This window comes from Chrysemys picta, chromosome 1 (assembly GCF_011386835.1).
Source record: "Chrysemys picta bellii isolate R12L10 chromosome 1, ASM1138683v2, whole genome shotgun sequence".
NCBI classification, from domain to species: domain Eukaryota; kingdom Metazoa; phylum Chordata; order Testudines; family Emydidae; genus Chrysemys; species Chrysemys picta.
Genome location: NC_088791.1, coordinates 218,356,496 through 218,369,822, shown reverse-complemented (window position 1 = coordinate 218,369,822; position 13,327 = coordinate 218,356,496). Strand labels below are relative to the sequence as shown.

Sequence of the window (13,327 nt, the reverse complement as noted above, 5' to 3'; positions counted from 1 at the left end):
ATTACAGGACTAGAGGTCTTAGTGAATTCAGTGGTGGAGAAAGTTTCCGGGCTGACAGGCAGCTCGAGTTCTCAGTGGCTCTCACGTGCGACCCTGCTCTCTGACCTGACGACACAACCTCACAGAGGAGAGAGCTCTTAGTTCCATCCATGTCGGTTTTGTGACGCGGACACTTGTCCACCAGGCATTGGACTGGAAACCTCGTTCTGTTTGAAATGCAAAAGGGAAACCTGCTCAGGACCAGGGGCTGGTGCATTGTCCTCTCCACACTGAGGGGGTGGGGGCAGATTGGGGAATAAACTTACCCTCGCTGGGCTTCTGACCAGGGTAAGACGGTACAGCTCTGGGGTCCTAGGCTGGGGAGCTGGGATGGGGGGGAATTGGCTGGAGCCTCTCTATTGTTGGTTCATGATTCCCTAGTGAAAGCATTCATGTAACTGCAGCTGGGTGCGTCCCTGGCTGTGTCTGGCTGTGGAAGTGCAGAACCCAGAGAGGATTGCTGCTTGTCACAGTGTGAGAGGGAGCCCAGGTTGGTATGCCAGAGGGCTCAGCGGTACCCCCGTTCCAGGTTGCATCCTGGGCAAGTCCATTACACCCACCTAATGAACAATCCCTGCTACACCATGAATCCATTTCCTTCTTGTTACTAATGGAGAGACCGTGGTTACAGCAGAGAAGTCAGGACTCCTAGGTTCTGTCTGTCATTCTCTGTGTGACCTTCACCAAGTCACATCTCCCTTTGCCTCAGTTTACCTCTCAGTATAATGGGTATATGTTCATAGCCACTTTCCTTTGCTAGGTGTTTTGAAGATCCTTCAATGAAAGGTGCTGCACAGTATGATGATAGTTACTGATGAGAATTACTGATCTCTGATCACTTAGCAATAGCCCAGTGTGCCTGCCGAAAGTGTTTGTGTCTCCCCTCAGTCACCTTTCTTCAAATATCTCTGTCTACTATCTACCCATTAACATGGGGAGAAGGGGTGCGGTGGGGGCAGTCATATTCCCACCACCTAGGCATTGGTGCAGTACATAGGGAAACTGAGGTACACGCAGTATTCATACAAGACAGTAAGACTCACATGCAACATAACAAGGGGGAAAACCCCACTTCATCATATTATGCAGGAGGTCAGGCTAGTCCACTGGTTCCTCTGGCCTTAAAACGGCCAGAAATTTGACCAAGGACAGAATTTCACCTGCAGATGGTGCAATGTCCCTTATCCCACCAAAAAAATAGTCTAGGACTTCCCTAGAAGAAAGGATTAAATTTCCAGGGGGAGGCAAAGGAAATGCACTATCTCCCAGGCAACACCTTGGACGTGGGGGACCCTGTCCCCTACCAGGAAACAGCCCCCTAGTGCCTGTGCAATATCTTGCCTTGGCAATGGCTGACCAGGACATCACAATTTAAGCTCTCCAGAAGCCACTGAGGTTAATGTCAGCATCAAACTTCTTCCTATGTCAGTGAGGAGCCTCCAGACATCAAGAGTTAGAGAGCAGTGGTTCAGTGTTCCCTAAGGATGGATCTTTAATCCATGAATCCCCAACGCTATACAGCTCCCCCTTCCCCCAAACGAAGCATCTTCCTCTTGCATTGGGTGTGATGACTGCTCCTGCCCTGGTGGGGACACCATCCTGAGACACACCTTTGAATCGGCCTTGGATTCCTCCTCTAACGCTACCTCTTTCCAGAACCAAATCCAGAATTTTTCCCATTTTTCCCATTTCTAAGAGACCCAAGTCTGAATTGCCCCCGAATCACCATATTTGGGACCCATCTACATCTCTCCAGTCTATAGAGAGATTTTCATAGATTCATAGACTCTAAGGCCAGAAGGTATCATTGTGATCATTTGGTGTCTGACCTCCTGTATCCATAAACCTTTCCTGAATTAATTCCACTTTGTCTGCTCGATTGAAGAGCCCCTTATCAAATATTTGTTCCCCACCAGGGTGCAATCCACTACCCAGCCCTCGTGTTCCCAGTCTTGGACAGGTTTCCACTGAGAAACTGTGACCTCAAGCTGAGATCCCCTGCTGGTGAAATGAACCCATTGGGTTTGATATGGCTGTGCTATAATCAAGGCTCTCCATGCATTCCTTCTGGCCAGGATGAGATTCAGGCAGATTGCTTGTGTCTGGGGTCTTCTTTTGTGCCTCTTCTTTCATGAGGCATCTGGCTCGTCTCCTCTGCTGTGATTTGGGGTAAGTGCTGGCTTTGCCATGTACAGTGCAACGAAATAGATAGGAAGTCCCACGTCCCACCTACTGTACGGGTAATGTATTAAAGGGACTGGTTCAAAGTGAGACGTGTTTGCTGCAGAAGTGAGATGACCTGTCAGAAAAGTGCTGAGACAGAAAGTCAATTTCACCAAATATTCATTTTGTTCCTATATATATATAGGTTTGGGCTGAAAAAACTCCCCGGGGTCTGATCAATAAGCTCATTGTTCCTATATCCAATGATATGTATGGCACATATACACAATCACTAATGATACTGATTTCACAATGGTTCTGTTTCCTCCTGTTTGAAAGTTACGAACAGTCTCTCTTGTCGGTTACCAAAGTTCTCCTCTCTCTGACTCCAGTCACGTCAATTGCAGTCAGAGCTTTTTCTTAGTGTCACTGAAAATCCATGTTGGCTTGTTCGGGGAAGCCTGTGTTCAAATGATCCCATGGGAATTGTCGCTCATGGTGCTAGAAGGGCTCTGGGCAGCGTTTGTCACTTTGATTAATCCCATCGTGGCGACAGCACTTTAAACTGTTCTGCTTTGTTACTGAGCGATTTGCAAGCTTTGGACAGACATACTATTGAAACAAGTATCAGAGGGGTAGCCGTGTTAGTCTGGATCTGTAAAAAGCAACAGAGAGTCCTGTGGCACCTTTAAGAGTAACAGATGTATTGGAGCATAAGCTTTCGTGGGTGAATGCCCATCCGACCAAGTGGGCATTCAGCCATGAAAGCTTATGCTCCAATACATCTGTTAGTCTTAAAGGTGCCACAGAACTCTCTGTTACTATTTCAGAGTAGCAGCCGTGTTAGTCTGTATCTGCAAAAAGAACAGGAGTACTTGTGGCACCTTAGAGACTAACAAATTTATTAGAGCATAAGCTTTCGTGGGCTACAGCCCACTTCTTCGGATGCATATAGAGTGGAACATATATTGAGGAGATATATATACACACATACAGAGAGCATGAACAGGTGGGAGTTGTCTTACCAACTCTGAGAGGACAATTAAGTAAGAGAAAAAAACTTCTGAAGTGATAATCAAGATAGCCCAGTACAGACAGTTTGATAAGAAGTGTGAGAATACTTACAAGGGGAGATAGATTCAATGTTTGTAATGGCTCAGCCATTCCCAGTCCTTATTCAATCCTGAGTTGATTATATCTAGTTTGCATATCAATTCCAGCTCAGCAGTCTCTCGTTGGAGTCTGTTTTTGAAGTTTTTCTGTTGTAAGATAGCCACCCGCAGCTCTGTCATTGAATGGCCAGACAGGTTAAAGTGTTCTCCCACTGGTTTTTGAGTATTATGATTCCTGATGTCAGATTTGTGTCCATTAATTCTTTTGCGTAGAGACTGTCTGGTTTGGCCAATGTACATGGCAGAGGGGCATTGCTGGCACATGATGGCATATATCACATTGGTAGATGTGCAGGTGAACGAGCCCCTGATGGTATGGCTGATGTGATTAGGTCCTATGATGATGTCACTTGAATAGATATGTGGACAGAGTTGGCATCGGGCTTTGTTACAAGGATAGGTTCCTGGGTCAATGTTTCTGTTCAGTGATGTGTGGTTGCTAGTGAGTATTTGCTTTAGGTTGGGGGGTTGTCTGTAAGTGAGGACAGGTCTGTCTCCTAAGATCTGTGAGAGTAAAGGATCATCTTTCAGGATAGGTTGTACATCTCTGATGATGCGCTGGAGAGGTTTTAGTTGGGGGCTGAAGGTGACAGCTAGTGGTGTTCTGTTATTTTCTTTGTTGGGCCTGTCTTGTAGGAGGTGACTTCTGGGTACTCGTCTGGCTCTGTCAATCTGTTTTTTCACTTCAGCAGGTGGGTATTGTAGTTTTTTAAGAATGCTTGATAGAGATCTTGTAGGTGCTTGTCTCTATCCGAGGGATTGGAGCAAATGCGGTTATATCTTAGAGCTTGGCTGTAGACAATGGATCGTGTGGTGTGTCCTGGATGGAAGCTGGAGGCATGTAGGTAAGTGTAGCGGTCAGTAGGTTTCTGGTATAGGGTGGTATTTATGTGACCATCGCTTATTAGCACAGTAGTGTCCAGGAAATGGACCGCTTGTGTGGATTGATCTAGGCTGAGGTTGATGGTGGGATGGAAATTATTGAAATCATGGTGGAATTCCTCAAGGGCTTCTTTTCCATGGGTCCAGATGATGAAGATGTCATCAATGTAGCGCAAGTAGAGTAGGGGCGTTCGGGGACAAGAGCTAAGGAAGCATTGTTCTAAGTCAACCATAAAAATGTTGGCATACTGTGGGGCCATGCGGGTACCCATAGCAGTGCCACTGACTTGAAGGTATATATTGTCCCCAAATGTGAAATAGTTGTGGGTGAGGACAAAGCAAGCTCTTCCCTACACCTCATAACCTTTCATGTCATGCAGTAGGTTCACAGCCAAAAGGCATTTGCCACTGTCTGCTCCAGCCACATCTTGACATTCTTACTCGGTTTTGACTTTCTAACCACCCAGGCAAAGCACACTTGACTCACAAACTGAACAAAGGGAGCTGAGAATGTGGCTCTGTGGACGTATGGAAACCCCCAGTGAAGTACAATTTGTGCTAGCTCATGTTAATCTGAGCTCTCCTGCCCTGGAAAGAGTGGGGAAGTGTTCCACTTTGCCAGCTGGCCGAACCGACTGAGCAGACACTGGGAGATTGACAAAGATGCTTTGGAGCCTATCTGCATTAACCACATTTATAGCATTCCCAGGTCGGTTTGGATTTTGCCTCTGGACATCAACCCTATTTAGCATCTGTTGTCCTGTAAATGTACATAAGAAGTGATCCCCACTCCTTGCGCTGCATAAAAATATGACAGGCTCTTCTCATGTTAAACTGACTCTGCCGCTGTCATTTTTATTGCTGACATTTCAGACTGTCATGACAACGCCGCAGTGTTTGCTGATGGCCGCGATTCCGAATTTTTTCCTTCCCTTTGATCTTTTATTGGCAATTTAGAAACACAACTCCGTTTTTCCTCCCATCAGTGTAGGTTTGGGGAATGGGCTTGCGGGCTTTGAAGGGAGATGACAGAGCTACTAAAACATTTTATATAACTTTGTTCCAAATAAAAAATCCATCCAGATACAAAAATAATCACATTATTTCTGATCCTGCAGTAGTAAGTTCTCTCTGGTTTAACTGCATTTTGTCTTCTGACCATTCTTTTTTTTTTTCTTTTTTCCTTCCTTCCTTTCTTTCTGTCTGGCACCCATCCCCATAGCATCTGGGCATTGCCAGTTACCTAGTGCCACTCCCGTTTGACCAAATTCTGCTTTGACTTTGACTGGGGCAACTTCGCTATCCCCAAAAGGAGTCTCACAACCGCATCTGAGGGCAGAACTGGGAGAATCCATGTTTATTTTTGGTGATCTGGGTAAACGTCAATCAGGGTGAGGCACAGTTTGTGAGAGCAACGTACACTGGAAGAGAGAGGATGGTCTCAGGGTGAAGGCTATTGAGTGCTGCCCTGGAGAATTGGATCGGATCCCTGCCTCTGCCACAGACTGACTGTGTGATACTGGGCAAGTCACTTAAACCAAACGTGTCACTAATTGTGTGATCCTCATATCCTGGGTGCAGAGGCACTGAACACTCACTGGTGCCACTGGGGACTGTGTTTTGAACATACGAAGCGCTGCCTAACGCTAAGTACTCTGAAGATTCCAGTCCTGGCGTCTCAGCTTGGCCATGCTGAAGTAGGGGACACTTTTTACCTTGATCTCCCTGTGCCTCATTTCCCCAATCTCTACAATGGACATAATAATTGGAAAACAAATTAATTCCTCTGTCTTCAGTACAGGGTTTGAATAAAGCCAGAGGCCACACCCGGATCAAGGAACAGCAATCAGAGTTTGAATAGCTGCTCATGAAGCGAGCACGGTCCATGCTATGCACTGAATGAGGCAGAGGTCCTGTGGCTAAATTCTACGTGGCCTGTAATAACAAACTGTCTCATGAGGGATACACACAAAGAGGGCTGGCAGGCAGTCTTAATTCTGTCATGCCCTAACTTTTAAGTGCTTGACTTTGTAACCTTAATAATGTTCTTTTAGTGTAGTATTTTGGTAGATGACCTACAAATGGATAATGCTGCTGTTATTACAGTTGTTGTTTGGACCTACAGAGGACACTGAATGCATGAGACATCAGCGATGAGTCAGACTGGCTTCAGCCACTTGGCCTGAATCCTCACAGGAATTCCAGGGCTGCAGCATGTCTATTATTGGATGGCTTTCCCTCTGTGCTCAGTGAACTACATCATGCTCTCTGTCATATGGCTGGACCACAGTCTCCTCATCCCAATGTTCTATTTCCTTTCGACGCTGGCATTGGCAGACGTGGGCTTATCTGTCTTGCCCACCATGCTGAGCATCTTCTGGTTGGATTCCAGCTCCATCCAATTCAATGCCTGCGTTACCCAGATGTACTTCATCCAGCCTTCTCCACCGCGGAGTCTGGGGTCCTGGGTCGCCATGGCGTTTGACTGCTTTGTGGCCATATGCAACCCTCCGAGATATGCCTCCGTCTTGACAAATGCCAGGAGCAAAAGGCAGGGGCAGCGATTCTATTGCGGGCAGTCTGTGTGATGCTGCCAGTTGTCTTCCTCATTAAAAGGCTTCCCTTCTGCCTGCACTCGGATGTGCGGACGTTGGCCCATGGGGACAAAACAGGTCAACAGGTCAACTTGTACGGTCTGACTGCCATGGTACTAACCAAGGGATTGGATTCCTTGTCCATCCACCCATCATATGTCATGATCCTGAAGGCCATCCTGAGCACTGCCTCCTGGGAAGAGCACGTCAGGGTATTCAGCACCTGCATCTCTCACACCTGCTGCACCATCTACAGTCCACTCATTGGGTTGTCCGTCCTACACAGGTTTGGGAGGCACCTGTCCCACCTCACGCACACGCTCCTGGCCGATGCCTACCTGCTAGTGCCCCTCTTCCCCACCGCGTCCTGAACCCCATCATCGACAGCTTGAAAACCAAGCAGATCCGTCGGAGGATTCTGGGAATTATTCATCGGAGAAGAGTCCAATCAGCAACCCCCTTCTAGTGGGGCGTGGCTCCCTGGATCAGCTGCCTCGTGCCCCACAGAGATCCAGGGAATTCTGCAGGGCTGTCCCAGCAGATTGGCTGTTACTGGGGGGAGTTTGTTAGGACACAGCTAGGTTCCTGGCATCTTCCCTTCCCCACTCCAGAGCATAAACCTAAGGCCCAAATGTGGTTTTCTTAGATATCACCCCAGCCTACCCCACCCCAGCTGCCAAGCTTGTATCATAAATGAGCTTCCAAGTTGGGGACAGAACCTAGATCCCTCAATTCCCAGCCTAGCCTCCTAACCATCAGACCATCTTTATACAGCACAGCACACACAGGGTCACAGAGAAGCAGAGTCCACCACAACGTTGTCCCCGGAAGGGAGGGGCTACTGCAGTGCATGTGATCAAAGAGTGCAAAGAGATCCTGGAGTCATTATGGATAGTTCTCTGAAAACATCCACTCAATGTGCAGCGGCAGTCAAAAAAGCAAACAGAGCGCTGGGCATCATTAAGAAAGTGATAGATAATAGGCCAGAAAATATCATGTTGCCTCTATATTAATCCATGGTACGCTCACACCTTGAATACTGCTGTGACGTTATTGACATAAACTGGGACCGTATAGATCATTGTTGCAACCAAGGTCCTGTAGTGGCACCCAAATCTTGTATAAAGGGGGTCAAATGGGGTGTCTAGGACAAGGTTATGGTTTACTGGTTATGATTATGCTGTCTATATGTGTGTATCAGTTTTGTGGTCGAAGTTATGAATATTGGCTCTATACTGTCTGTATGGCAAATTTAGGCTATGCTTCTGGGTGACATCCCAGACAAACTGAGATTAGCTCTGCCTAACCTGCTTGATGGCCCATTAAGGACCATCAGCTATACAATGGACCCATTGAGAGAAGGCAGATACGCCTTGTAACTCAGCAAAGTATGCAGGGACTGGCCCATGTGACTCCAGACTCCATTTTGCTGTAATTTTCCACAGTAAGAACAAAGAGGTATTCTTACACCTGGAAAAGACTATATAAGGCTGATGCCTCATCTCCATCTCGTCTTCAATCCTGCTTCTTACCTCTGGAGGAACTTCGCTACAAGCTGGAGCTTTGAACAAAGGACTGAATGACCCATCCCAGCGGGGGATGTATTCCAGAGACTTGATTTGAACCTGCAGTTTATTCCATCGCTGCTGCAAGCCTGAACCAAGAACTTTGCCATTACTGTATGTAATTGATTCCATTTAACCAATTCTAACTCTCATCTCTATCTTTTTCCTTTTATGAATAAACCTTTAGATGTTAGATTCTAAAGGATTGGCAACAGCGTGATTTGTGGGTAAGATCTAACTTGTATATTGACCTGGGTCTGGGGCTTGGTCCTTTGGGATCAGGAGAACCTTTTTCTTTTACTGGGGTATTGGTTTTCATAACCATTTGTCCCCATAACGAGTGGCACTGGTGGTAATACTGGGAAACTGGGGTGTCTAAGGAGATTGCTTGTGAGACTTGCGGTTAGCCAGGGGGTGAGACCGAAGTCCTCCTAGTCTGGCTGGTTTGGTTTGCCTTAGAGGTGGAAGAAACCCCAGCCTTGGGCTGTAACTGCCCTGTTTGAGCAATTTGTCCTGAGTTGGCACTCTCAGTTGGGTTCCGCCAGATCCGCCTTGTCACAGTGGCGTAGTCGTGCTTGGATCCACAGAACCAGGTCAATCAAGCTTTGGGTCAGAACCCCACGCTATCCAAATTTGAATTTTGGGATTGAGAGTTTGGTTGGTTAAAGAGCTGCTGCAATGGCTGAGCAAAGAGCATATGAGGGACTTGGCAAAAAAGCCCTGGAAAATTTGTGTTCAGAAAAGAGGATAAGCTTTAGAAAGAAAGCTACAAATCAAGAACTGAGAAATCTGTTAATAGCCAGTGATCAGGGGGCAAGAGCACAGCCCTTACATGAGGCTGCAGAAGAGGCAGAAAAAATTAGAGTGCAAAGGGTGACAAGTAAACTGCAATTTGAGCATGAACAGAAGCTAGCAGATCTTCGATTGCTGGAGAAGCAAAAAATAGCAGAGTTAGAGAAAGAGGCTGCTGAGAGAGAGAAAGAAGCCGATCAAAGAAAGAAGGAGGCTGATGAGAGAGAAGAGAGAGCTCGTAAGGGACGTCTAGAGCTGCTCGCTGCTGAGCAGGAGACTCACAGGATGGAGCAGGAGACTCACAAGATGGAACAGGAGACAGCCAGACTTCAGCTCCAAGTACTGGAAGAGCGGAGAAAGTCATCCCCACCTGGTACTCCACTTCCCCCCCGCCATGAGAAAAACTGGGAAAGGATGTGTCCCATTTACAACGATACTGAGGATATAGAGGAGTTTTTGTCTACCTTTGAACGCCTCTGCAATCTGTACCAGATCCCTGAGGGTCAGCGAATGCCTGTCCTGCTGACCAGACTGACTGGAAAAGCCAGGGAGGTATTTAATGACTTGGGGGAACAAGAAGCCTTAGATTATGGGCGGTTTAAAGATTCTGTGTTAAGGCGATTCAAGGTTACTCCTGAATCTTACAGAGTTAAGTTTAGAGAGTTTAAAATGCCTAAGGATTGTACTTTTGTAGAATGTGCTCATAAGCTGATGGGTTTTGTTAAAAAGTGGGTTGTGGGAGCCAAGGCGCATGGGAGTTTTGAAAAATTGCTGGATTTAATAACTTTGGAACAGTTCTTAGACATTGTGCCTGACAATGTGAGAGCAGCTGTGTGTGATAGGGACCCTGAGTCAGTCCTACGGGCAGCAGAGATTGCGGATGCCCATACCCAAAACAGGGCTCGAGAAGGGTGTAAAACCCCGGGGAAAACTAATCACCATTCTCCCCAGTTCAAGAGGAGGGAAGGATTTAAAAGTAAATCTGTCCCTGACTCTTCTAGAGGAGTTCAAGGGGGCCCGGAAGGTAGGAACTCTCATCCCAGGACGGAACAGGTTACATGCTATCACTGTGGTATGCTGGGCCACATGAGACCAGACTGCCTGACTCTGAAGGGCAGCCCAAAACCAGCAACCCCAAATGCCATGGCCAATGCTAACCCTGTTGTTGTAAACTCACATGCAAGCTACACGGAGCCCAGCATTGGTGCCCTGTGTGCAAATGCTGTTTCTGTGGTCTCTGAAGAATTTGACCTTAAAACTCACATTAAAGCTAAATATGGGGGAAATAATGCAGAGTTTATTAGCAGTGCAGAAGTGAATGGAGTAAGGTGTATGGCATGGAGGGACACCGCAGCAGATATTACTCTGGTTAAAGCAAGTCTTGTCAGAAAGGAAGATTATTTGCCAGGTGAAGATGTAACTGTTGTAGCTTTATCTAAGTATTTTGTCAGAGTGCCTTTGGCTAAAGTCCACCTGAAATGGAAGGGATTGGAGGGCACCATGGTTGTGGGAGTAAAAGACATAATCCCTAAGGATATTATGATTGGAAATGATATTAAAGCTATGGTCAGTCAAGTTAATACAAACCAGGCACAAGAGAGGATTGATCCTAAGGTTGTGCCTAGGGAGGGTTTCTCCAAAAGTTTGTCTTTGGAAAGTAGCTGTTTGGCTGTGAATGAAGTTTCTGAATGTCTATCTAATGTCTTAGAAGTAAATCTGAAATTAGATCAAGCGAAGGGAGAGGAGGACAAGGAGATTTTGGATGAGCCTAGGCAGTCTTGTGAGCTAAGGGCTTTATCTAGTCAGCAGTTTGGGAAGGCAAGGAGAGTGGAAGATGAGTGTCCCTATACCTTATCTGTTTCCTGTGTGAAGAATAGTGACAGTGAAGGAAATGTGCCTGTGTCTGTCAGGGGTATTGACTTGCCTATGGAGGAAGCTACCCCAGTCTCCAAGCAGTTCTCTGTGAACAGCCCGGTGTGCTGGGACAAGGGAAATGAAATCCCAAGCTGCATGTCTAGTAAAGGAAAATGCGTCTCCAACTCTTTTTTGTCTGTGGAGCAGACAGAAGGTGCCTTTCGGCCTGTGATGGTTGAGAGTAATTTAGTTGTCTCAGAGTTGGTTCTGGATTCAACTAAAGCCCAGGAAGGGAATGGTCCTAAGTTTGCATCTGCTGGGGAGAATGGCGCCGTAACTAGGTTGCATCCAGTTAGTGTCTTAGCAAAATCCCAGAGATCAAACAATTCTGGTGCTTGTATTTTGCCTGTTGCTCATGTGTGGTTGGAGAAGGGTGTAACAACTCTGTCTGATCAGGGTGATACCCTAGCCAGGGCACAAGGAGAGCAGAAAAGTAATTTGGTTGTGATACCTACGGACAGTTTAACAACTTGTAGCAAAAAGGAAAGAATTCCTAAGCTTGTGTGTGGCAAAGAGAAGGGAAATATTTCTAACCTTTTATCTAGGAAGTCTATGGGTTCGCCTGAAAGGGGATTGTGTAGAGATCTGCCTGATGGGCCAAAGGTGATCCTGAATGTAAGTAAGACCCAGACAGAGTCTGTTGTTGCTCAGGAAAGTGTTCCTTTAGAGCAAGCCCTAGGTGAAGAGGGTAAGGGCAGAATTTCTGTGAGGGGTGAATTGCTGCTTAGAAAAGCTCCTGGAGAAAGGAATCCTCATGGTAATCTGGGCAAGCAGTTCCCTGCAACTGAAGGGTATGAGAGTGATTTAATGAAGGAAGTTTCAGTTCCTAGCAGCAAAAAATTGTCTGTTGTGAATGGATCCACTGACTTTCCTTTTAAAAGATCCAGTGTGGGTAGCTTTGAGAAGGTCTCAGAGGAAGTAAAAGTTGTTAAGGAATTGAGGCAGCCCTATAACCAAGTGGCTGGGTGGGGCCAACTTGTTGGGGAGACAATGGTGTTGAAACAGGGATGTCTCCTTTCTGATTCTTTAAATGAGCAGTTTGTGCTTCAGGGTTTGAGGACAAATTTGATTACTGATGTGTCAGAGCAGAGCAGTTTTATGGCTAAATGCTTGAGCATGCGGGGGAGAGGAAGCAAACTCTCACCCGCAGACTCTTTGGATTTGTGTGGTATCGCTTTAAGACAGAGTCCAGCCTTGGGAATGATAGCAGTTACGAATATGAAAACTGGTGGACTGGCTCTGGTCTGGGGTAGTGCAAATTACTTGCCTGGCTGGGAGGGGAAGGACTTGCTAATAGCTGTTAGCACAGAGGGCCCACCCCATCAGCCAGTGAATTCTGTTAAGCAAGAGAAATCAGGGTTTGATCCTGCAGGACAAGGAGGAAAGAGAAAACTGAATTTTGCAAAGGGAAGCCACAGGTTAACCCTAAAATGACCAAACTCCAATGGTATTGAGCCAAAGGTGTGGCATGACAAAAACGATTTTAGATGGACACTTGCAATGAACTTGTTGTTATTGCTAAATTTTGTAATGAATGTGTTGATATTGCCACAAACTGTAAAAATGTACAATGTGCCTGATCTTTTGGAGAATCCCTTGAACATGTTAAAAGGAATACATAAGAACACACTTTATGTTAAAAGGCCTTGCTATATTGATGTTTCACAGTTGATGCCTGTAAACAATATGGGAACTTTTCACAGGGGAAAAGATATTCCAGACCTAATGTGCTGTATGAAAAGGAAGACTGAGGCACACTACCATATTGCTTTCATGGCTAAAGGCCAAGATTCCTGTACTATGCAGAACATTAATATCTGCATTTATTTGATGTTAATTGGGTTCCAAACATTTGCCCGAGCTTGTGTGGATAAAGTAGCGGTTCTCTTTAGCTCTTGGAAAGATCACATGAGACATACAGGGACGATGCTGCCAGAGCAGATCCAACCCACTATTGTTCTAACTAAGTTTTACTTTGGGTTTGTAAAGAGGTTCAATCATGTGGTTGAACATGATTTTGATAAACCGTTTCTGTTATACACTGGTACGGCTTCTACCCCAATACTAGCTGTAGTGAGACAGAACCCAGGATGGGGAGCTCTTGGGATGCAGTCAGTGATGTTTGTGTCATCCCTTCCTGCATCAATTTTGCGTTGGGGGTGTGACGTTATTGACATAAACTGGGACCGTATAGATCATTGTTGCA

General features: G+C 46.2%; 1 pseudogene; it reads left to right on the top strand.

The window, feature by feature from the left end:
* Window positions 1-6,484: 6,484 nt before the first annotated feature.
* On the top strand, window positions 6,485-7,231 carry LOC135983953 (olfactory receptor 51L1-like; annotated as a pseudogene).
* Window positions 7,232-13,327: the final 6,096 nt, after the last annotated feature.